Source organism: Antennarius striatus, chromosome 4 (genome assembly GCF_040054535.1).
Source record: "Antennarius striatus isolate MH-2024 chromosome 4, ASM4005453v1, whole genome shotgun sequence".
Lineage (NCBI taxonomy): Eukaryota > Metazoa > Chordata > Actinopteri > Lophiiformes > Antennariidae > Antennarius > Antennarius striatus.
Window position 1 is genome coordinate 22,383,761 of NC_090779.1, and position 26,537 is coordinate 22,410,297.

The 26,537-nt window shown below is 44.1% G+C and overlaps 1 protein-coding gene and 2 non-coding genes across 3 annotated transcripts in view; 1 reads left to right on the top strand and 2 right to left on the bottom strand.

The window, feature by feature from the left end:
* Positions 1-39: 39 nt before the first annotated feature.
* On the bottom strand, positions 40-180 carry LOC137594651 (U4 spliceosomal RNA). The gene has a single exon (XR_011035308.1). It is a non-coding gene; the product is annotated as a U4 spliceosomal RNA (small nuclear RNA).
* Positions 181-2,285: 2,105 nt separating this feature from the next.
* LOC137594656 (U4 spliceosomal RNA) lies at positions 2,286-2,426 on the bottom strand. The gene has a single exon (XR_011035313.1). It is a non-coding gene; the product is annotated as a U4 spliceosomal RNA (small nuclear RNA).
* Positions 2,427-12,965: 10,539 nt separating this feature from the next.
* Positions 12,966-26,537, top strand: part of plxnb2b (plexin b2b) — a 111,542-nt gene continuing 97,970 nt past the window's right edge. The window contains exon 1 of the mRNA XM_068312349.1: positions 12,966-13,304. The gene's annotated coding sequence lies outside the window, so the exon portion shown is untranslated. The remainder of the gene's footprint in view (positions 13,305-26,537) is intronic.

The following is a 26,537-nucleotide window of genomic DNA, read 5'->3' on the forward strand; positions in this document are numbered from 1 at the left end:
TCATCAATGAACTTATATTACTTTTAGACAGATAATGAGTCTCCTTAGAGACTATCAAAAATTGCCATTGGCAATTATATTTCAAATTGTCAAGGCGGGGTATTGGGTAAAGTTTTCAACTAGCAATAATCGCGCCTCGGGTAAACCTCATAGGCTACGATACTGCCACTGCGCAAAGCTGTTGGTGAGATTGGACCACCAGCATCATGTCTCTACTCACACTCCTCTTTGCTATGGTTTCAACAATGGCCCTGGTCTCAGCTACCAGTCTTTAGTGTGTGGGAAAAACCAAAAACAGGGTCAGCGCCACACAGTACCTCTACAGACTATCAAAATGTTCATGTTTAAAGAGAGTGCAACACGTAAAGATCAAATGGAAAACTTAGAAAAGTACAACTAAAGCAAACTAGAAAGGTGACAACATTATGGTGTAACTTCCAACTTTTTCCAAATATCAGATGCATTTTAATAATCGAGAAAATGTCATGGCAACAGACGAAAACAATTATGAACGTCAGATCTATTTTGAAAATATTGAATTCCAAATTTAAGAAGTGAATAACCGAAATACACGCAGACATGACATGAAAACAGAAAAAAAATCTGTATGGAAACAAACCATCTCATCTAAAATAGCATCTTTGAAGGTTTTCTTAAAACTCAAACTGCGTGTAGTGTCTCAAACAGACTCTTCATTTACCAACACTTCATGACCCTTCTTAGAATCACAGTCACTCATCACTTCCGAGTCAAAAGGGCAGGGTGTTGGCTATAGCTTTCAATGAGTACTAATAGAATGATGCTTAACTTTAGGGGCGGCAGTAGCTTAGTCTACTTACTCTTGGGCTGGGGACCTTAGTGTGTGTGTGTGTGTGTGTGTGTGTGTGTGTGTGTGTGTGTGTGTGTGTGTGTGTGTGTGTGTGTGTGTGTGTGTGTGTGTGCGTGCGTGCGTGCGTGCGTGCGTGTGTGTGTGTCGCTACGCCCTGTATATCTACATGTGAGAAATATAGAGAGAGGAAAATTTCCCTATGGGGATTATTAAGTATAATTGTTCTGCCTTAATGATCACTCTCCTTCGAGACGTCAAAAAATGTCCTTGTCGAATATATATCAAAACACACATTCATTAAAAACAAACTAAGAATGCTTAGCACTTCATCTATTCCTCTGGGTCACTACCAGGTGTCCTGGTTCAAAGCGCCCTCTGCTGTTCGTACATGTGACCTGCACCATGAACAGGTTTTTTTCCATGTCCAGTAGAAAATGCGACTTAAACGTAAAAACACATACATGCCACAGAAATATGCTTCTCTATACGGTCAGTGTAATATCGATTCTTCAATCATACAGCGAGCAACATCAGCACAAGATGACACACTAGTCATAGTTAAACTAATCACCGATTACAATGTTTGAAATATTAACTCATAACGTCACAACTATTGGATTCAAGGTCCAAATCTAAAAAAACAAAACAGACATTGCATAAAACACTAAAAGAAATTCATAGTTACTCAAATAGATACGGAATATAAAGGAAAAAAGTAAATAGAACATTGTCCTGGCGCTTCATTATATAAGCAGCCGTCATCAAAGTTTCTGTTTTAAATTTGTGAACAAATCGTGAGGGAATATAACAGTATTAATAACGCCTTGAATGAAAAAGCCCAGATGAAAAGTCACTGGTGGCATGAAATCAATGCCAATGTTCAGAAAAAACGAAAGTAGCTCGAAACCGGATATGACGTCCAAACTCCACGCATTCTCATCCTCGGCTCTCGGAACTACGTCCAACTACAAACACTGACACGTTCCGTCTGTGTTATTTCTGACTTGACCATGACACCAGCAGAGGAAATAAAAGAGGAACCTGATACGGTTTAGTTTTATATGTTATTGAATTGATGGGTTTAGAACCAAACGATCCGTTACAATAGAAAACAATGACAGGCGATGAAATGAAGTTATGGGAGCAATTAAGTATGTGTGTTCACCTGCGTAACAACTTAATTTGACTCATTCATTTTCTGCCGCTTTATCCGCCGTAGCGGGTTACGCATATCAGATGTTTAAAAATAATTGCACCAGACTTTTCTGGATAATTTATCATTTCAATTGTAGTTTAATATTTGACCAAGATGAAGTTTATGGATGCAGTTAAAGAGGACAATGGAGGTAGTTGGTGTCAGAGAAGAGGATGCATTGAACTCGGTTAAATGGAGGCAACTGATTCGCTGTGTCGACCCCTGAGGGTAATTTACTTTTTATATTCCACAAATAATCAGTCTCCTTAGAGACCGTCAAAAATTGCCATTGCCGACTATATTTCAAGTCGTCAAGGCGGGGTATTGGGTAAAGTTTTCAACTAGCAATAATCGCGCCTCGGATAAACCTCATAGGCTACGATACTGCCACTGCGCAAAGCTGACGTCTTTCGCACCTCTGCTGGGTATTGCATCTGTAGCACATATTTTTCAGCTGCGGTTAAAAATCTTATATTCAAGTCACTCTCTCGATCATCTGAACACAGCCATGATAATACATTGCCGTCCACCCATCATACGATCTCGGGACTTTTAGTGACATAACTGCGAATTTGTTGAAAACTATCCCCAACCCGCAATGCATCATGGGATACACATCTCCCGTCTCTCATGACTTATAGTTTTAACCCAAGAGCAGTGTTTCTTCCGGCATTCAAACGAGTAAAAACATATCGAATTACACAGTGGCTACTGATTTAACAATGTAATAACGTGTTTTATCCTTCATATTTACGATGCTGGCGTATCAGCAGTCTACGGTGTCCCCTGCGGCAGTATTTCGAATCGCGAATTTCTGATTCCGGAGGGTTTCCTATTGTTGTACCGACTGAATTAGACTATTACATAACTATATATACTCAATAAACATCTAAAACGATATAATATACATTTTTCATCACAGCGTTTCAACCAAGATAAGTGGAATTCCCATTATCACACTGGTTATACTATTAAATCATCACTAGGTGGCACTACATACACGTACAGTTTAGCTCTTATTTAGCTAAATGTTTCCGTTGTTCCAAAAAGTTTATCTACTTTCACGTTCGTATATAAAACAATAAAAACAGACACGGTGTGTTTATTACGTACAAATACTAACTTTACACCTATTTGGTTACCAAAATGGCCACATAACGCCTGACGTTGTTTTCACTCAGTTAAATTAACACGACAACCCCATCAAAACACGTTTAAAATTAGCTTAAGTGAAAACGTTTCAGCTGAAATGAAAGCACAGTTCACTTACACAGTAGAACTTTTCTTACCTGTTAACTACTGCTAATGATTCCAAAGTCTGAAGACGTAAAAGAAAAGAAAAAATAAAGGTGTAAATTTATCCAGAATATAGAGCAATAAATCCACAGAGGGGCGTCTGGGTGGGACTGTCATCATCTACCTGTTCAAGATGCTGGCCAGAAGTTGTATACAAAAGAGAACGGACCCGGATGTTGAAGGGCAGAGTCTAGTGAAATACTATATACTGTATATACAGTGTACAGTGTATATAGTATATATATAGTATGCATATATATATAGTGTGTGTGTGTGTGTGTGTGTATATATATATATAGTATATGTGTGTGTGTGTGTGTGTGTGTGTGTATATATATATATGTGTGTATATATATATATATGTGTATGTATATATATATATATATATATATATATATATATATATATATATATATATATATATATATATAGTATATACACACACACACACACACGGAGCTGACTTCTTCTAACAAAACCTTTTTTCAGTGATGTTGTATTAATACAGTAGCTATAACTTCACAATAATTTGTTAATTTCTTTTCATTTATTAAAATAATGCTAAACGTCAATCACTGAGGGAAGAGTAAAGTAGTGATAGCTGTAATGTTTATTAGCTTTTATCAATATATCCTTAAGAAAATGTTATCATGAAAAAAAAGTTTCTAGTTCAGGGGTGGGCAAACTTTTTGACTGGTGGGGCAGGACAGGCAGGCCAGCTGAGGAGCAGATGGATGGAGTGTTTATTTGTACTAATGCAAATGACACGTGAAATCCATTAAATAAAAGGTATTGGTCTTTAAAGGCAGCTAAGCGTACTTGTAAAAATTATTTTACAACTACTTTTAGTTCCTGAAATTAATTATATAACTTAAACGAGTTTGGCAGGTGGGATTACAAGCCTTAATGGGCCATGCGTGGCCCACCAGCTGAAGACTGCTTGTGCCTGCTAGTTAATCAGCATAAACTGAAGACATGAACAATCTTATCCTCAACTCAAGAAATATTTCAGATTCTGCATCACCAGACCTTGTAATGCAGTATCAATTAGTTGTTCCTAGATATCTCATTTTTTGTTCATGGATATTATGAGTAAAAAAATAATTTCTGAAACTTGAAAAAAAAAGTCATGAAAATAAAAAGAAAAAAACTGGCAAATTATCAATGCCTCTGTAATGCACAGGAGATTTGTTCATACAGGAGTTATAGCTTGAAACATTCATCTGCAACAACACCCATTTAATGAGCCCAAAGGCAACTTGTAACCATTGAAATTCAGAATAAAATAAAATAAATAGATAAAAGAAATTCCTAAATTTAAAAAATCTCCACTGCATTGATTCCAAAGTTTATGGAAAGATATTGGGCACTTTTTGAATCATTCGCCAGAAACAAAATGTGATGAACAGACGGACGGAACTCATTCCATGTCGTGTGACTCAAAATTGCAGAAACATGTAGGACGAATAGTTTCACAGATGGTTCTAAACTTTTATTAACTTGTATGTTTGTTTGAGTATCATATCTCTCATGGAGATTATATTTCCTCTGTGCATTGGTTGGTTGGTTGGTTGGTTGTCCTATATTACACTCTTAAAGCTCATGAACAAACAGAAGGTCATCCCAGCTCAGTAAATGACTGAACAGATCTAAAATGTTATGGGTTGAGGATGGATATATTAACAAAGAATCGAAATAGGACAAACTATTTGCTCATTCAAATACTGTATACTGTCCATCTTATCTCTTCTAAAACCCTATAGGATCCACAGTTCACCAATATGGGAGATGTCTGATACTGTCGTGTTCTCTGGTGGGGTCATAAGCCCTCAGCTCTTCTCTACACTTTGCACACTGTGTTTGTGCTCTGACAAGAGCTGTAACTTCTCTGTGTGGATATTAGAAGCCCTTTCACTTGTTGTGAGGCTTCAGTGGGATAATGCAGGTGCTTCTGGGTGTTCGACAGATAAGCATTGGTGTGCCAGGTGTTAAAGCTGCCTGGGCTGACACATTAGACAGGGATTTTCTCCTGCCAGAATGTCAGGCCAATGAGGTTCATGAGGTAGGTTTGGATCACTGTCAGGGACAGGTAAGTATGCAGATAAGGGGATTACACCATGTTTGCGCCAAGTAATCTCAAATGAATCCTGCCAGCCCTCTGTTTCATTCTCACCTGCAAAAACCACATTTTTCCTCTCACAACCCAAGAAAATATATAAACTGAGTTTAAATCTGGTTTAAGGCGTGATCAAGGACACACGGAGTTCTGGCTATTGAACAGCTGTGATGGCATTACTCTCCTCAAAGTCTCAAGGCACCTCATTACTTTTTTTTGTATTAGTATTCTTGCTTTTATCAGCAGTTCTGTCCAGTGAAGCGATATTAGGGGTTGTGGGGCCTCAAATGAGATCTGGTGCAAAGCTCAGACCTGACCTGTTGAACAAACAGGACTCTGAGAGCAGCCCAAGCCCCTTTGGACTGCAGCTCTTCCCGCTGGTAGGCAGAGAAATGAAAATAGAGTGTAACAGATGGCTTAGCTGTTTGTGCCATTCAGCACAGGCTGCTGGGCAGCCCACATATTACCATGCCATCCAAAAAAGGCTCAGTGGGCAGCCCATAGTCCTCAACATGCTGGGAGCTATTTTCTCTCTGAACCATCAATCACAAAAAAGAGAGAAGAAAATCAATATCACACTTGGGCTGCAATCTAACCCATACAGTGTTGAGGAAGCTACACTCTCCTGGAAGGAGTTCAGGCACAGCAGCGCTGCTCAAAGCAGAAATCTGGTTTGGTTGAATAATCCAGCTCAGAAAAGAAGTTTTGTAAACACAAAGAATACAACTCAAGACTCTCTTTCTGCTGTGGTCACACATAGACCACAAACATATAGAAAATATGACAATAAGGACTCAAAGGCAGCTTTTGATCTCTACACGAAGTCCATCAGTCAGACATTAACGGTTCAGATATATAATCAATACTGATGATGAAGAGCATCAATTATTAGAACTCAGATCTACACAATGACTGATGATTTGAGTTTATTTGACCTTAGACAGTTAGACAGGTAGACAGGTAGACAGACAGACAGACAGACAGACAGGAGGGCAGTGAAATGCCACAGATTCAACAGAGCTCTGCGACTCATTGATTTCAGGTCACGTTTGCCGGACGTGGGAAATTACAGCGCCGTCATGTGTCAAGGCTCCTTTAGAACAGACTCTTTTCTCGGTGAAGAACGTGATCCAGAATCCAAAACGGGATCTGTCTGAAAACTTTATCAGTTCTTCCTGAATATAATCGACATCAACCGGATTGTGGACAAACTAACCAACATGAACGCGCTAATCATTCATCAGGATCATAGACAAATCTTGACTTATTCCACGTCTTGATTTGCATCTTGTCACAAGAACAAACTTAGATTGCATACATGATGTTTATCTTGTTTTATTTTTAAAACAATATAAACATGTTGTGGGTCACCAGATATGCACACGCCAAGGCTTAAAGATGCTGCTGATCACAGATATCTATATTAAGGACCTAGATATCATTATGTATTACATGTACTTCTGTATAGCATTGAGACCGAAGCTAAAATGCTGAAATTAATCTTCGACCTTGAAGTTTAGGGAGGACCTAAAAAGCACCGTGAGCGACATTCGTCTTCCCATATCTGATGTGCCCTGGCGCCAGCTGAGCTGTCACTTTACCCAAGAAAAATGTTGTTGTTTTCCTGTCTGGTCTCATAACACAATCTAATCACACTTCTCCCAGCTCATCCTGTATTGTCCAGGTGGCCCCACTCCGAGGAGGAGCAGAGGGAGGCTCAGCATCAGGAAGCATCCTTAACCAGGCTGATGTGAAGCAGCTCAGATTACAGAACAGCTCCTTACATCCACTCCTGTGTTGGGAAACTGACAGACACACACACACACACCTGCCTGCATGCACCCATGTCTTCTGATCCAGAATGTTTCAATTTATAGGATCATAGAAAATTCCCTCCTGAGAGATAACAGATATGAGGGTCCAGACTGACCTGAGATCAGATTGGAGCTGAAACTGATTCAGTTAGGAGTCAAATTTGACGTATTTTCTTTGGGAAATATTGTTTGTGTTGAATAACTGTCAAACCGAACACTAGACAGCTCAGAGTATGTCACTGCACCTAAAACCACCAGCCTCCAGATAGGCTGACCCTCATCATGTGACCCTGGACCATTAAAGCCCTAGAATCTGTTCAGTGACATTCACCCAGGTTTGTCTTTAATTTGAATTCTGCAGGCATTTTAGTCATTAAAAATACCCAAATATGGACAATGTTGGACCTTCAATAGCATAATTCAGATTATAATCCAGATTAGAAACCATTTGAAGAGGGGTCGGTGTGAGGTGGATTTCATGTGTTTGAAGGGAAAGAAAAATAAATAAACCAAAACAAATAAAAGAGACCATTCTGAAAATAGCTGATTTTGTTGATGCCTCATGAACGATGGGTAAACATGATTCCAGATGTCAGGAGGAGGTTTGTAGGGTCCAGAGATCACCAATCCATCTTCTGCCAGACAGGAAGTTTGATGATCTTCAGCTGCTTTTCCATCTTGCGGGTCACGGATCTGCTGGAGACTATCCTAGATGATTACGGGTGAGAGGCAGGGTACACCCCGTAAAAGACACCAGCTCATGGCAGGGCAACAAAAAAAAACAAAAACCAAGCAGTCACACATCTACAGTCAATTTGGTGTGACCAATCCATTAACACTGCATGTTTTTGGAGGTGGGAGGAAGAAGGAGAACCTGGAGAGAACCCAAATACAGAAAGTAATCAAATCCTGAACCTTCATGCTGGGAGACAACTATGCTGGCCACTGCACCACCTTTTACTGTATCTGTTTAAAAGATTCCCAGAGAACCAGAACACCACATGAGTGTTAAACCCAAGTCTTCTCATTAGATATTGTGTCTTTCCTTCTCTCTGACACACACATGCTTGCAGGCTGTTCACACCAGCCTACACACTGCTGCCAGCCTGCTATTCCCAGTTTGTGGTTATTCCCAGACTGAGTCAGGGTGGCACCATAAGCCGGTCTGTCCGTTTCATGCCAAACCTGATGTCTCCTTGTCGCACATGCCTACGTACCTCGCTCCCACATCACTCCTTCCTGTAATTAAAAGTCACATTGACAGCTGCGTGTGCATTTAGCGAGGTCAGGAGGCCTCTCCTTCCACTTTAAACCTCCTTCCTCCGACAACCCTGCTGCGCGCTCTTCACACCTTTATCAGTCACCACCATGTCACCTTCAGTCTGTGAACAGCTCCATCTGTTATCACCCAACTCCAGCATATCTGGCAACCCTCATCTGGTGGTAATAATAAGAAGAGCGACAGACGTAAGGTCGTGACGCTGCAGCTCAACCAGAAGGACGTTTACCAGGATGTGTGGAATGAAAAGAGCCGTTTACCGCTGCTTTATCGGGAACAGGTGTTTAGACTAACATGACATTAACATTCACACTGTTCACCACCTGCAACCATGCAATGATGTTGCTTTCACCAAATGACATGGAATTTACAAGTTCATTACAGAGGAATTACAGCATGAGGAGCTCTTATGTCAGCTGTACAAAATAAACAAAACACCAGTAAAAACATGAACGCTTTTCATTCATGACACATTTCTCTGTCTGGAGGCTTCATAGGAGATTACAATGCATTCACAGTGACTGTAGTTTCTGACCAGTCCAGATCATTCATATGAGGTTATAACTGCTTATAAGCCATTGTAACATTTCCCAGTTGTTAAATGAATTTTGATTAATGGGATGTCTACACCATTATAAGTGATAAAGGTATGCCTATATAGATTGGTATAGCTTATGTATGTGAGTGTGGTTATAATGTGTTATAAGCTGCATCACATACAATTGTCAAAAATACAGATAAATACAGACACAGATAAAAAATTTAAAAAATGGATGCTTCGTTGTTAGTGGTAAGTTTGCATTAAATAAAAAATTATGCAGTATTGCAGGTGAATATTATTTGTATGCCTAGAATATTAATAGACATTTATAAATCAAACAATGTGAAACGGGCTTCTTAAAAAGACCTTGAGAAGAGAAAATAATATGATGGCTCTTATTTAATGGTTTTTATTTCTGATCTCTGTCTCCAGGTGATAGGATTGAACACCCAGTTCCAAACAACCAGATGAATGTTGTCTATTCCACCGTGTGTTCACAATAAGAAATCCTGACGAAGATAAATGTACTTGTCCTCCTGCTAGAAATGAGACCGGTTTGCTAAGAGAAAAAAATGAATCTCATGCAGTGATGAAAATGTAAGATGCATCACAAGATGATGAATGTATGCCTTAAAATGTCTCCTAATGGAAAACAAACATCCTGCTGATTTATTAGAGGTTATCTGATCAGTTCTGGAAACAAACGCTGCACACAAACCTCATGGAAATGATAACACGCTAAACAGTTTGGTCTGTAGAATAAACAACTCTGAAATTCTGCTGACTCAAGGAACAGAATCAGGGGAAAATCTGGTATTAAATCCTTGTTATTAAAATTGTTATGAATAAAATAATTTCTTTACCTAAATTTTGCCAGTGACTCAAAAAAGACTTCAGATATTTCCTCTCCTATTCCAGTCCTTGGTGTGAGAGTACACAGACAACATCTGAACATTTATTTTTAATCACTTTCACCTGTTTTCACCTGTTGCTTGAGCAAAACCTTCAGATGTGACACAGTTTAAATGTGCTTTAGATGGAGATGACCCTGAAGCTAAAGAAGAAGCTCCTTGAGACAGAGTGAGGCTGAAAGCTGTGATAAACAGCATGAATTACTGTACACAATGAGTGTTAAAAGAGAAGGAGTGAGACCCAAAGGGTGTATATTAATAAAAAAAACAATAAAGTTTATTATTTTGTCTCTATTCAATTCAATTTAAAAAGAAATCACTGCATTCTATATTGATAATCACTTTACATAACATCTTAACCTTTTAGGAATTGCAAAAGAGAAAGTTTAAAAATCCTGGTGGTTTTCCTCAGCAGGTTGATGACGTCAGAGATCGTCTGCCGGCAGGCTGTAGTTACCAGCCTCCACCAACAGAGGGCACTCTATCCATATTACAAACACTTTGAACTGTGAACCTTCAACATCGTGACCATTACATCAACTGAAAAGCTGTGTCATAAATTAGGTTGCATAAAGTGTTGATAGTCAGAAATCTCGACTGCGTGACGGACGGTCCTGTATGACATCAGCATGACATCACCGATCATCTCTGTTCACCAGCACAAAAACGCATGGATCACCAGCTGCCAGTCAGACTGCCTGGTGCAGTCATAGAGCTCTGACCTCCCACAGGCTCACAGGTCCCATCAGTCATTACTCTGTGGTTTGGGCCCCTAAACTCCACCTCCACCTTCCCCCGCTCCATCCGTGATCCAAGCGTTCGTTTGCCTGACACTCGTCCGGCTCACCCCACTTTCTCCTTGATCCCATCAGTCACTGTGAGGACCTGTGAAGGCCATCCTCCTCTGAACCTCTGCCAGCTCTGTGTCAGCAGTTAGGGACCGACTTCCCCCACCCCCACACCCTTCTGCCTCCATCCAGAGCTCCAGGGGCCTTCTGGGCGAAGGCAGCACATCTACCCAAACAGACAGCCTCATTTGCATTCCGATAAATCGCTCACACAAACTGACACCCAGATACACAACAGGGCAACGCAAATTACAGTGTTATGTGTAGAAAGTAAGGGTTTCATTCAATCTCGTGGGTTCAGGCTCACAGACATATGGAACACATCTGAACTCTAACAGCTTCTGGCTCGTGAACGGGTCACAAATCAGTCCACTTCTGGCTAAAACGACCGACATGTGACCGATTGAATGTTTTCTCAAGGGGAATGAAAGGTTTGTGTAACTTCAGGATGGGATCTCCTGTGATTAACGGTTCAGCGGTGCAGCACACGCACCAGTAATTTGCACCATAACGACTTCTAATATGGCTCTTGTAAAGACATCATCAAAAGGAACCCAGAGAAATATAAATAAATGAGGAGGAGTTGCTCCTCAATATATATTTAAACCCAGTGATGTCCCCGAATTCCCTTCCCACGCTAATCTGTGTTCATTTGCATGAAATAGCGAAGCTTTATTTTTGTTTTATTTAGCTGTTTATTTGACAGGGATACTGCCGATCACACCAGATGTGTCGTATGTGGAATTTATAGCGGCAGATAATTTACAGTTATTGTCCCTATGTGGGCTTTTAGATAATAAACACAATTTAAAATGAATTTAAAAGTAGAGGAAAACAACATCTCAATATGATTCTCTTTATATGTTGCATCATCCAAACACTGGAGAATAAAAGTGAAGTTTATTTAGATGAAAAAAAAGGCCCAGCTGACCAAGGATAGAAATATCTCTGGGTGAGATGTTTTATTCCCCCCCCCCCTTCACCCCCCCAGCATGGAACATCACTGGAGCTCAAAGGGTCAGAAGATGACTTCAGAAAAAGTCCAGCTGACGGGAGGACTGAAACCTTCTGACCTTCTGACAACGACTTCCTAAAAGCAGAGCTGCCCTGTCGGCTGATGATCAGGGAATATGGGGGTATTTCTGTCTGGACTGGGGGTGGGGGTGGGGGCACCTCCAGTGGACCACAGGTCACTAATAGATGGATTTAAAATGAGGAACCGTGGTTCTGCACTCTAAGCCTCTCTCCTGATGGTTGTTTTTATTTTTGCGCCCCCCCCCCACACACACACACTACTGCTGTAGGGTGTCTGCAAATGGCATCTCTTGTGTTGTGGTAACTTTCACTGAATCTGAGGTCACGTCCTCAGGAAGGGAAAGTGAGGACGTGACCTCAGATTTACGTCCTTCTGGTTGCAGGAAGGGAAAGTGAAGCTCTTGGACCAGAACGGACCCCACTCAGATTCAGAGGTGGGTCCGGACTCGCCCTTACTTTCTATTATTTTCTCTAACCATGTGACTTAGTGAGGTTTCCTACTTGTTGTTTTTATTCCTCTGGGAATAAAAACGCGTGGATGTGGATGAAAACGTCAGCATGTCCACGGGGTTTACTGTCTGTGAACGCGCGGATCCAAATGCGCTCTTTTTCGGCTTCAGGGAAATACGCATCCGTGTCTGCTGGGAGCGGGAAGGTTCGTGACATTTTGGTTTTTTTCCTTCGTGAAAATGTATTATTTATCCTGGGATGACCTGTGAACGACCCCCTCATGGTTACGGACCACACTTTCGGACCCACGGACGGACGGGGGCTGCCGCCTCCGCGCTCCACCGCCGCGGAGCAACTTGGTCTCTTCCTCAGCCTCGACTTGCCCGCTTTTTTTTCCTTTTTTTTTTGCCTCCTCACGCAAACACTAACACACACACACACACACACACACACACACACACACACACACACACACACACACACACACACACACACACACACACACACACACACACACACACACACACACACACACACACACACACACACACACACACTGGCTCGTCGGCGGTGAGTGTGTGGAGTGGGAGGGGGAATGTTTCCTTGCGCGCTCAGTTCCTCCCTCTCCTCCCTCACTTCATCCCGCTCCACGGTCGCGATGACAGTCGGAGAGAAAGCGTGAGCGGAACCCACAGGTGTGACGCTCCCAACTGCGCTCGCGGAGACTCACACACACACACACACACACCTGGAACTGACCATGTGACTCGGCACCTGGGCGTGGAGAAAGTGCTCGGTGTTGTAACCTGAGAGCCTTTTGTTGCGCGTTTGGAGACGGATCGGTGGAACATCGGAGTAGTGCCTTCAGCTGGACGTGGAGATCCGAACATGCCAACTTGCTGACGGACTATTCCACCTTTTATTCTCGCTGTTTTCTCGTCGGCTGCTCCATCTATACATCCGTGCTCCCTCCGCTTCTGCTCCACCAAGGTGAGTTCCGGGGAAGCTGGGGGGGGAAAAGTCGGGTCGGGATCACCAGTTTTTTTTTAAAAAACGGCAGGGGCGATCCTAGAGTCTAGTGGGTGGGTGGGTGGGTGGGGGCCACGCAAAGAAGCCCAACCAATCAGACCAACCAATCCTCATTTAGGTAAAAAAAAAAAAAGCAAAAAAAAAGCAAATGAATCCACAGATATCTGAAGAAAAGATGGAGGAGCGTCGTGTGCTGTGGAACAGGGGAGCTCCTCCAGGTATAATTGGTCGTAGAACATGAGTGGAAGTGGGTGGGGTCCAATATTTACCTGCATTTCATTCAATAGATCAAGTCTTTTGAAAGTTTTTTTAGCCTTTTATTTCCTGAACACTGGATTCCGTTGCCATGTGGCGAGCTATAGCTTCTTGGTAACTCATACACGGCAAGACTACAACCGGACTTAAACTTACCTGAAATGTAAAATAAGTCTTCAATGAGAACCCCCCCCCCTCCCTTGGAATCGTTGGTGTAGTTTCCACCTTCAGGTCATGTGATTTCCTCATCCAAGATGATTTGATGTATGTTGAAGCGTCGGGGATGGAATAAAATCGTCGTCATCCTGTATCAGCTCTGATTAAAACCTGTCAATCAAACAAACTGGCAGAAGGTGACAGAAACGGTCCTCTGTGTAGATTGCTAATGAGCTAGCACATATGAGCAGCACGGTGTGAGAACGGTTCCACCTCTGGACGGTCCATCAGCAGCTGACAGGACAGAAGTAGTCGCCTCTTGTTTGGAGGAGACAGAAGAACCATTCATGAACCCCCCCACACACACACCCCAACCCGTGATGCTCGGCCCCCCTGCAGCACATAGGATGCTCCAGCCTCCTGGATTATAGAAGCGGTCTCACGGTGGGACCGGATTAGCCCGAGTTGGAGGCACGTGGAGCAAGAAGGGTGGGCGGGAGAGGGGGGGGGGGGTCATGGAGGGTCCGGCCTCCTGACTGAGCAGGGGTAGCTCTCCATCTGCTCACACAGACACACACCAGCATGAGGCTCATCTTTCTTCTCCTACATCCCTCTCTCCCTCCATCCCACAGCGGTTCATTCAGGGTTTATCTCCTCCACTCTGAATAAATAGAGACACCTTATCGGCCCAGAGGAGAGCGGTGATAAATGTTTTCTGCCGCTACCCACAAGGATGAAAAAGCCTTTTTCATCATAGATGCTCCTTTCAGGCCAGGAGAGTCGCTTTTTTTTTCATTCCGGTCGTGTTTGTGAAAAAAAAAAAAAATTCAAAAAGTGGGATTCGAGTTGTAACGTAGGGAAAATAAACAAAGCAGGCGTGTCCATGAAAATGAAATGGAAATGAAACTTTGCGGCGGGATCCACTATTTTTGGATCCAGTAAAATAGCATCTGACCGACTGAGAAGCAGAGCCTGGGTTCTAGAGCTGGTATATTTTTGGGTGAGCTAAAGTTCATCCTGTCCTTTTTGAGGATTGCGCCGCAATATTTTATTTTTTTTTGAGGTCAAACGAATTTGAACTCTTTGGTTTCCTTTGCGTTGGATTACTGACTTCTGTCATTTTCATTCTGAAAGTAAAACCATAATCCTCATACGCAACAAGCAATCCTCTGGTCTGCAGCTTGCAAGCAGGAAAACGGCACAGAAACAGTGACAGACTCGTTTTAAAGGACCAGTTAATCCGTTTTTCTTAGAATTGCTGTCATATCTTTTAGACCTACTTTGGCTTTAAAGGCTCAGCCAGCGTTCCCTTGCTTGTGGGATGGACTTTGTAAACTCTGGGTCATTACATAGGTGTGGCGAACACGAGGAGGAGCCGTACGTGTGCGTTACCGCGCTGCTTTATCTAGAGTACACACTGACTTCAGTGGAGTGTGGGCAGATGCATGACAGGCGTGTCAGCTTGGTATTAAAATCTGGGCCATGAGATTTCCTTCAGATTGAAGACGAGCTTGTCTTTTCATGTCCGGGGATTATCCGCTGATGAGGGGACGTCACGCAGAGACAGATCTCTGATGTTAACTCGGTTGGGTTTTGCAAATGATGACCTTTGACCTTGGGGCTTCACGGTCTTGTCCGTCCTGAGTTTCAACGGTGTTCCTCGTTTCATTTGTAGACCGTTTCCTCGACACCTCTTCCCTTCTTACATGTCTTTGAGCCGACGGATGACAGACCTGCTAGGTGCGATCTCACTCTTTCTCTGGAGTCCTCGCCCAGAGGCTATAAACATCTTCCATTCCAAAAACGACTAGAGTTTCTCACCCAAATTAAAACAGCTAGATCGTCTGAACTGCTCTGACTCTGCATGAATGAAAGAAACACTTTAAAGTTGATTTTGAAAGCATTGAAAACGACGTAGGTGATGCTGAAAGAGGCCAAGAAGACATTCGGTTTGACTGTAAGATTTTTGTCACACACAAAAAAAAATGTAAATATCAGCTATCTGGAAATAATGTGACTGTACACGGCTTCTTATGAGGGTGCTAACCTGTTTTGTATTGCATAAGCATCATCCTAACATCCTAAAATAATCTCAGAATCTGCTTGGTCACATGATCATGTGACCAAGTGATGTGATCCTACATGCTAATGGCCTTGGTCAAATTTTAAACATGCTGTGAAATTCTTTTATTTCGGGTTAAAAAAAAAAGATCTCCTTGTTTCCAGCAGCAACATGTGTCCTTCTTTACTAAAGGGACGTGATGTGGAGGGGTGGTAGAGGAGATTAACTTCACTGCCTGCTCTCTGCAGGCCTCCTCTGCCGTAGATAGCGTTTAGCATTTCGACGGTTAGCTTTCAAACAGCCCTGTCACTTTCCCACCCCACAGTCTTTCATCTGGGATCCTTGGCTGACCACGCTCAAACCCACCGTGGCTTACTTTCCTCTCCACGCTCATGCTGGTTTTCCTTCTGGCCTCCTCTCCACCTTGAATCTGTGGGACTCATCCCTCCACTCTGAGCGCCGAGGAAGAGGAGCACGATGAATAAACATGAAATGACTCACGAAGAGAAGGAGCTGCCTTTAATTGCTCAACTGAGAGCAATATTTGTAAAAGCAACACGGCCATTATCACAGCATTCGGGTTTTTGTGCAGCCGAACGCTGATAATAGATCCTCTTTCAAACATGTGGCAGATTTTAGAAAGGCTACTGAAGACATCCAGTCTGAGGAGCGTCCCGGACCAAAACCACGTTTATCTGAAGCACGAATCTGTTTGATAGCCTGAAAGCAGTGAAACATTAGCAGAAGCAGCTCCTCATGTTAGCATGTCTGCAGCAGCAGTTCCTCATGTTAGCATGTCTGCAGAAACTGCAGCTCATGTTAGCATGTCTGCAGCAGCAGCACCTCATGTTAGCATGTCTGCAGCAGCAGCACCTCATGTTAGCATGTCTGCAGCTGCACCTCATGTTAGCATGTCTGCAGCAGCAGCACCTCATGTTAGCATGTCTGCAGCGGCACCTCATGTTAGCATGTCTGCAGCTGCACCTCAGTTAGCATGTCTGCAGCAGCAGCTCCTCAAGTTAGCATGTCTGCAGCAGCACCTCATGTTAGCATGTCTGCAGCGGCACCTGATGTTAGCATGTCTGCAGCGGTCCCTGATGTTAGCATGTCAGCAGCGGCATCTGATGTTAGCATGTCTGCAGAAACTGCAGTTCATGTTAGCATGTCTGCAGCGGCACCTCATGTTAGCATGTCTGCAGAAACTGCAGTTCATGTTAGCATGTCTGCAGCAGCAGCTCCTCATGTTAGCATGTCAGCAGCAGCAGCACCTCATGTTAGCATGTCAGCAGCGGCACCTCATGTTAGCATGTCAGCAGCACCTCATGTTAGCATGTCAGCAGCAGCACCTCATGTTAGCATGTCAGCAGCAGCACCTCATGTTAGCATGTCAGCAGCGGCAGCACCTCATGTTAGCATGTCAGCAGCGGCACCTCATGTTAGCATGTCAGCAGCGGCACCTCATGTTAGCATGTCAGCAGCTCCTCATGTTAGCATGTCTGCAGGAAATGCAGCTAACTGCAGTGGGCGAATGCTATCTCCAGCTGCTGCAGACAAGCTAATGCTATCTCCAGCTGCTGTAGACATGCTAATGCTATCTACAGCTCTTGTGGGTGTACTAATGTTAGCTGAAGTTGCTTTCAGTCTATCAAACCTTCTCTTCATCTCTTAGATATTTTTACATCGCGCTTCAAAGCGGTGATGTAATTGTCAGTGTTTGTGTGTTTGTTAGTTAGTCCACCAAATATCTTCACAACCGTTGCAGATAGAAAGATGAAACACAAAGCACGTTACTCAGGCAGCAAAGGGGATGAAAATGAGATGATGACCTTGACCTTGAGAAAAGTAGGTTAAGGTCAAATTTAAACTTTTGTACACTCAGGAACCGGATGAGATGGAAAGATGGGGGGAAGGCCATTGTGAGTAAGACCATAGATCAGAGCTAGTGCTTTGATCTATGGTCTGAGATATTTTCTATCCCGAGATATTTTTGCACATATCATAGGAACCGGATATGATAGAAAGAAGAAAACAAAAAGTGTCATATTCAGAGAGGCAAGGGGATGAGAATCAGATCACAACCTTGACCTTGAAAAACTAGGTCAAGGTCACATTTTCACTTTTATACTTTTTTAGGAACACATCTCTGAAACCTCACGACACATAAAATGCACCAGTTACATATTGGATCATTGGTCTTTTATTAAATAACCCTGACCTAAATAAGTAGAATTTTGAATTCAAGGGTGTTGCAGTCTCTGACTGCCTAGTGAGTGCCTGTCTTTTTGTTGCCCTCTATTGTTTATTATTTCTACGTTTTCTGAACCCGGTCCTGTCCTGACGTTCCATCAGTTTTGTCCCCTAATTCCACGTTGAGTAAACTATGCAGCATTCTTCTTAAAGCATCAGACGAGGTACCGCTGATACCGGTATGGTATGGGTTCAACAGCCGTGGGGCTCTTTGCAAAATCTCCTGGTTTTAAATCACAACAAACAGCATTAGTCAGTCGCTGAATCTCATTCCTGCGTTCTGTGGATTCACCTGCGCTCATCCTTCCATGTCTTCCTCCTAATCTTCCCCCTTTGCTCTCTCAGGTAGGGGTGACCTTCATTTCCAGCTGCTGCCAGCTCGCTGACCCTTCATGCATCTGTCACCAGCCGGTCCTGGCTGGCCTAGCATTCTCACTCCATAATTAATTGCCCAGCATGCTTTCAAAAAAAATAAAGGACAACCGATATTTGATGACAACTATCATATTAACAAGAAGCAGCTGGACATTGTAAAGTAGAGGTGATAATTAAATATGATCTTGGCGGGACTAAATTGGTCAGTTGGAGGATTAACTGTGGAATGAGTCACACTCCGGCTCCTTCGTTAGGATTAAATGGCGCTCGACATGCAGCAATCTCATCCAGGAACAAAAAGTACAGTGAAAACGCATTACAGGTGCACTAAGTGGCTCTGCACAGTTTCCATTATTCCTCAGCTACTGTTGGCTGAAGTTCATTTCAAATCCAAATCTGTATGAGAAAGCTGCATGGGCGAGCTGACAAATGGCACCGGCACCTTCAATTTGCACAGAAATGAAGCTTCGACTCATCTTTGATTTGTCAGCGCCTGAAAGATCTTTGAGTCGTCTTTTCATCATAAATGGAGGGTGTTGGTGGGGGGTTGGCCTAAACATCGCCGTCACATCGACTGATGCCATCTTCCCTCTGAAGTGTTAGAATTGATAGCATTTTGATAGCGACGTGTGCCAGACCCAATTACCAAAGCAAGAAATAAATTAGCCTCCCCACTCTCTTCTGCTGCCAGCGCAAACCTCCAGAAGAAAGCGTCTGATTAAGATTTTCCCCGGATAGGAATCAAGGTGACCCCTCACTCTTGTCGGCTCTGAAACTTGCCTCTGGAGTGGGGGTGGGGAGGCTGGATGCTGGGTTGTGTGTGAAGTCTGGCCAGTGGGCTGAGAAAAGTGAGCTGCCTCCAGTGGGCAGGTAGCATCACGTCTCCATGGCGGCGTGTCACCTCGTCAGTGCAGATGCCATTGCCACGTGTGTGTGTGTGTGTGTGTGTGTGTGTGTGTCTAAGAGTCATTGTGTTCAGTGGGTCAGAGTTCAGGAACCTCTCTTGCACAAGAGGATCTCTGGACTACGTACGGTGCGTGCTGATTGGTCGATTGCGAGCTAAACTGATGTCAGCCTCTGTTGAATATAAACAGCTGAACTGTAAGAAATATAAACAAAGGCTTTTGATTTGACATTTGAAGTAAACAGACAAACGTCAGTCACGTATTTGTTGTTATATGTTACAGACGAGTGATGTTGCTATAGCAACCACAGGCTACTTTATGCCGGTTCTGCATTCCTATTGGCGGATGCAAATAGTTATATTAAAAAAAAATTTAGTCATCAAGGGATTCTTTTATTTAGTGTTTCAATGTGATGTCGAAATATTAAAACATTTCTGTGCAGTTAGGTAAATCTGCAGGCAGAATGTGCTCTAAAATAAGAATAGCAGCATTAGATCTGGAGGAAACATATGCTGTCCTTATTATCTCTGGCATCTGTTGAAATGTGTTGGCAGCTGGAAGTGGACATGGGGATGGCAGCGCTGCTGGAGGTTGGGTATCTGTCTCTGGGGGTGTCTGTCTCAATCAATACTAGAAGTCAGGGAGACTTCTGTAAGGAAAATCATCTCCCTAAATACCTGAGACCGTTAGCGTGAAGCTAACGTGTCTTTTATTGCGATGACTGTTATTTTAAAAATTAATTCTTACATGAAATGGTTCTAATAATAGACATCCATCACTTAACAGGTGACGCACACACTATTTACCTCTGATCATGGTTGATGCCTTTTTTTATTTGTGTTAGCTGCCTTGTATATTAACGAAACAGCAGCTTCGATGTCAGTTCAGCGGTTGTTTTTGTGTGTTATTTCATAAAAATGTAGACGGAAAATTCCCTGTAATGGAATATATGATGAGACTTTCTTTCTATTTATCAAACTTAGAGAGTTTAAATACATCCAAGAGTTGTTGTGTAACCATGACAACTAAAAGCTGCATGCGTTTGAAGTTTTAAAACTAGTCCCCGTCGACTTTAGTTGTTCAGGAGAAAACCTGAGCTTCAGAATTTATTTTTGTAGGATAAAAATCCCTTCGACTTTTCTTCAGTTATTTCTTTCCATATAAAATGACTGAATTTTCTACTTTGGCTCCTTTAACAACCACCAAAGTGCGTTTGATGACATTTGAAGGTATTTTTTTTTAACCCATCTGAGAGAAAGATGTCATCAAGGATCGATTAGCTGGCGGACACTGTCTGACGATAACGCTGGATGTCAGCAAGGCCTCCCGTCTTTATTACACTTCATAATGAGCGGATGTTATGAAAATGAAATCATGTCTTTGTCAGCATCATGTCCTTGTCTGTGCTCAATGAGGTGACCATGGTGGCCTTTCAGTAGCCTATGATCCAAGAGGGAACCATTAAAACGTGTTCACACAGCAACCGTTAAAGTTAGCGAGGATCTAGTTAAATGCCAGCGGCTCCGTCGCTCCTCATCTGCGGACCGACGGACCGTTTTACTGTGGCGGTGGCAGGAATACTGCCAGAGATACAGCCGTAACCTTACAGACTGACATTTTGCTATGACTGCTGCTCGCTCACATTTGTGGATGCAAATGTCTGAGGTGTTTCTAAGGTAACGTTAATACTTTTTAAGATAACCTGAGGTATTTTATTGATCCCCATTGGAAGATTTGTCACTCAGTGCGGTATCAACTTGAGCCATCTGGGAAAAAACGTGTTGAATACAAGCACAAATAAAACCTGCAATAAAAGTGTAAAATAGGCCCGAACGGCAAATATGTGATAAACCAGAGAAAACAGATGCAGATTGGAGAGATTTGTCGTATTTGGTTGTGTTACTGTTGAGAGAGCAGAATTAATACGGCTAAAAGGAGCAGTTCAGCCAAAAAGGGATGTTTCATTTCTTCACCCTCATGATGCAGTGTCTCCTAAAAACACCAGAAGAAGATGGGACGTCTTTAAAACAGGCCCCAATTTCGTACTTTTCTACGGGCACAAATATGGACACAAATGTTCAGAATTGAAACAGAACACGAAAAAGTCAACTTTCTCGAATTTTTAAAACTTTTTAAAATCTTTTAAATGCTCATAAAAAGCCAATATTCTCAGTCCTGAGGTTAAGTCAGTTTGGGATCTCCTGGGGGGTGGCCGGTAAAGCTTCACTAATAATGGTGAGCGTGTCTGGATCTTCTCCGGTGTGAACACACTCAGCCTTGAAGACTTTTACTCCCTGCTTCCCTTCATCAGCTTGTTTTTGGGAGTGTTTTTCTGTTGAATCTTTAGTTTTCCAACTTTCCTGCGTCTGCAGTCTGGATATTAATCCCGGTGCTCGCGATCCGCCCGCGGCTCGGATCTGTCTTCTGAAATGCAGATCTGTGGAGGTGTCATCATAGCTCTGTGTCTTAGGTGTCTGGCTCTGCCCCCCAGCCTCCCTGTCTTTTCACGCCGGCCTGATGACATGCATTATTCCTCCGTGACTCATCCCAGCCTCAGCTGCCCAGTTTCGAACTCCTTCAACAGGAGATATTTTATGCCTCCGTCTGCAGAGCACATGTTTTCGTTTCTCCTGCCTCTCGTCTCTTTTGCGTGCCAAACACCTCGATAAGTTCTCGCCGTTTATTTCAGTCCTTGACTGTTTTCCGCTGCTTCCCTTCTTCCACAGATCTGCCTTTACGGTTGTTGCACGCGGCCTGTAACTTCAGCAAATGACAGACCTCGGAGAAATGACATCAGCGTCGCAGCCGCATGCCCTTGTAAGAATGCCTAAATATTTACGGGCCCTCGTAACACATGCTAGATTCCCATTTGTTCAGCCTGTAGGTCCTGGATCCCAGTGCTGTGGTCGTCTCCTCCGCCTCCTGTCTGGGCCCATCCTGCGTCACCGACGCCTCCTTGAATCTGAGCCCTTTAATTACATTCATTAGCTTGAGTGGAAGTGGGGTTAGTTGGCTGTATTAGGAGGCTTCCGGTCTTCCCCTGCCGCCGCTCACTAACCCTCTGTCTGATAACAAGCTAAACAGACTGGATCCCCAAAACACACCAGAACCACCAGGAGATGCTCCTCCTTCCATCTCCTTTCAGTTTGATGTGGAGAAGTGTGCAGCGCTGCAGGAGCAGATTGAGGCGCTGTGGGGTGGAGGAGGTGGAGGAGGTGGGAGCGGCGGCTGCTGGTTGTTTACTGGTGGCGCGACCAGGCCTGAGCGGCCATTTATCTCCCGCCCCAGACCTCCATTAAGATCTGAGTAGTCCTCCCTGTTGATCTACGGTACAGCCACATGTCAGACCTCCTCCTCTTCCTCCTCCTCCACCTCCTCCTCCTCAGCCTGCTTTTATATTTAACCGGGTTCTGTTCTATTTCACCTCCCGTCCCTGTTTTCGTCTCGCCGTCAGCATGTCATCACGCATTCCTGGCTCTGTTGATTAATTAGTCACATGGTGGAAAACATGAACTCCTGATTCCTCGCGTCTCCCCACCTTCAGAAAATAAATCACCCCCACCCCCTTCCTCCACTCCTCCACCAGCCTTGTGCTCAAACCACACATTTCTGCCGCACACAAGATGTCAACAAGACAAATCCCAGTTTCCAAAACCAAGCAGCGTTATTAGTCAGGATGTGATTCCAGCAGATTAAAAGGTCGGGATTAGAATGGGATGGAATTCCTCTCTCTCTCTCACCCCCCTCCTCCTGGACTCCTGCTGTGATTGTTTTCCTCTGGCTGAGGTTGGGGAGGCGAGTCACGGCGCAGGAAGCTCAGGCGTGTGACGGCATGACGGCTGTTTTTATAACATGCTAACCGTGGAATCTCCAGACTTCTGTAAAAGAGTTGTTGACTCAAGTGAAACTTTGCGAAATCTTTGTGGAAAATCCGAAGTCATTACTTCTAAATTGGGCATTTTGTGAAGTTGTGCCCTTTTTTGTGTGTGTGTGTGTTGTGTAAAGCAAAACACCCAGAATGCCTTTCACTTCCAATAACGACAAAGATGGTTAGGAAAAAAAAACCAGAGACTGCTGACGTTAATGTTAATTTATACCAGATTAACAGATTTGGACTGGTCCAGAGTACCAGCTGGGATGAAAACACCTGCATCCCGTCTTCAGGAGAGGCAGAATGAACTTTAGTAAAACGCTCTTATTCATTTCCTCCGTCTTGTAAATTCAGCAGTTGAAGTATTTCCTGTTTAGAGGGAGGAAGTGAGATCTGATCACAAGCTTGTGACCGGAGACCCGTCGTATCTCTTGGCATGACCAGCGTGAGCTCGCTTCCCGGGTGATGAGGAACTGGTGAGAGGTTCCTGAGTCGAGGGGTTTCGCCGCCTGGTGTTGGAACGCGGCCCCACCTGTAGTAATGGCATGCACCTCATGCTGCCTTGATGTTAATAACGGAAGCTAAGCGAGGCCCTGCATTTCAGGGCATTATTAGCAGCGGCGGACCACCCGAGGAGCTCAGACAAATAAAAATCCCATTTCCTGTCTTTCCATTGGTGGCATTAAGAGCTCAGGACGGCGCTGTTGCCAGATTGCCAATGAAAAAGCCACTCAGTGTGTGAGCAGTTAAAGCTCTCCGAGCGCGGGAGGGCAAAGCCTTCCCTCTGTATTCCTCGCCCCAGCCAGCCTGATCGATTCTCTGTTTGCTCTGTCTTGACTGAGCTCCGGCTCACGCCGGGCCAAGGAAAAAGAATTTGGAGCTGACCGCTGCCGCCGCCGGCTCACACGGATGCACAAACACATACGTGTACGACGTGTGTCTTGAGCCTGGCGGGGCCGGACAGCGCATGCATGGATCCATGAATTCCTCATAACACAATCTGTTGGCTGATCAATAATTCAATTCTCTGTGTGAGCCGGCGTGTCTGGATCCAATCTCACCTGCCCCCCCCCCCCACGGCTCCTCCGGCCTCCCCCACAATATGGGTGTTGTGTCCTCCTCTGTAGTGTAGCTTTGGTTAGTTGTGCACACATGAAGGCTGACAGCCATTGTGGATTACAGAGCGTTCGTTATTTCCAGACGTCTCCTGTGTCTTTGTGACCACAGCTGTGTGTGATGTGTGTGTGTGTGTGTGTGTGTGTGTGTGTGTCGTCTACAGCTGGGAGCTTGTGTGTGTCTCCCTTCAGGCGGATCAACCAATCAGAGGCGTGGATCTCATTAAAACCTGGAGAGCCTGTGGAGGGGTCAGCGGTAGCGTTCTGATTCGTGAGCCTCGTCGGCCCATGTGTGGGCAGCAGTAGCAGCGGCGGTGATGGGGCGTCGCCTCATCAGCACGCCACTCATCCCTCGGCGGTCCACACACATTTGTCTTTTTACTACTTTTTCCCTCAAAAACTAATGACAGCACGACACCGTGATTGTCGTTCTTAACAAAAGAGGTGTGACATCTAACACGACGGCGTCTGCAACTAGTGCGAGGTTTCACAAGCGCCTCAGGAAGTGATCTTCAAAACAATAAAACATGGTGGTAACAATCATTAGCTCTTCCTGTTATTAACAGGAGTCGATCTCATCCCCCGTTCTGAGGGGGAGCGGCTCCTGGACCGATTGATGAAGGCTTTCTTTAAGCCAGCAGCTAAAGGCTACTTCTTTCTTAATCTCCTGTACTCATTCTCAGGCATTCATTCATTTGTTGGTACCTGAGAGACCATGCGTGTTACCATGGCTACACCTTTCACAAACCACGTCTTTTTAATACCCGAGGAAACACCTGGTCAAACCGAAATCTGTCCAAAAGATGAAAAGTCGATGTGTTACATAGCCTCAAAGAGAAGCATTAGCATGTGTGCAGCTAACATTAGCATGTCTGCAGCCATCACTTCCATTAAAAATAGCCTCTGTGCTGCCAACTCTCCAGCTCCAGCTAATGGGAATTTTTATTGTGGTTCTTCTGGAGAACGTTGAGACCTGATAAAGGAGTCCGTCCTTCCTTGAACAGGATCCGTCAGACGGGCTTCAGCTGCAGCCCTCAGCCTCGTCTGACAGGCTGGAGGTCATCACAGGGATTCAACCCGACTCCCTTCGCCCCGCTGCCTCAGAACCGCTTCCAGTTCTGTTTTTATCTCCGAGCGTTTTATCTGCCGGTCGGTTTCCTCAGCCTCCCTCGCTGCACCACCGGGCCCCACCATCAGGAACTCATTCCCGGCTCCTGATTCCCATCAAACCAAGCAACCGTGACCTCCAGACGACTTCCAGCCGAGGTCAAAGTGTGAGGAGCCTCCTGAAGGTTCTACTCCTCGCCTCTCCTCCCTCTCACTTTAAAGCTCCTCCAGATTAAACGTCAGCAAACTTCCTCTTTGTTTCTCTGTCTCCTGCTTCTCCTGCTGATAACCACGCTATCTGAAAGTAGGCCCGGGCATCACTCCCCCCCCCCCGGCCTCCTCCTTCTTCTCTCCCCCGCTATGTTAGAGCGCATTGTATGTAATCTGTTGATGGGGAGGGGGGGGTGCTTTCTTTATTTTCTTACTTTCCTTTTCTTTCCCTGGGACGCTGGAGGAGGACGAGGGAGCGATTGTATTTAGAGGGGGGGGGGGGGGGGGGGAGTATCTGCTGACTGTCACTTCCATTTAGCATACTGCCCTCAGCGGTCCCCCCCTTCTTCCAAACAGACCCAGTTTGAAGTAATCCAAGGTCCCCTTTTGTTCACTGTCCGACCTTTGTAATCCACAAAGTTCCTGGCGTATTACGGGGCACTTTTCCTCCAGATCTAGTTTGTTTAGAGTTTTTTTTTGTGCGTCAGCTTTTGGCATCTTCCCCCTCGAGAGCAGAGAAGGATGAAATCACAGCAGTCCAAACGTCAACCCCCCCCATCCCCCCCAGGGCTCAATCAATTAATAAATCCTGACATTTATTGGAGAAAACAAATAAAAATGTTTAGTTTAGGGATTGTCTCGTATGCAGACTCTTGCATTTTGTGTTTGTTTACATATCATAGAGCGTCCTGATCCCCCGGACGGCGGCGCGCTGCCAAAAAAAACCCCCAACCCTCGGAGGGATTCGGTCGGCGCCTTTCCTAAAGGGCAACGCTGCACTTCTGCTTGTCGAAGTCTGTTTAGCAGAATAATCAGCGCTTTAATTAACAAACGACAGTTGAGAATATCAATTATAGCTTTCCTTTATCTGCAGTCGTGTCACACCAAGAA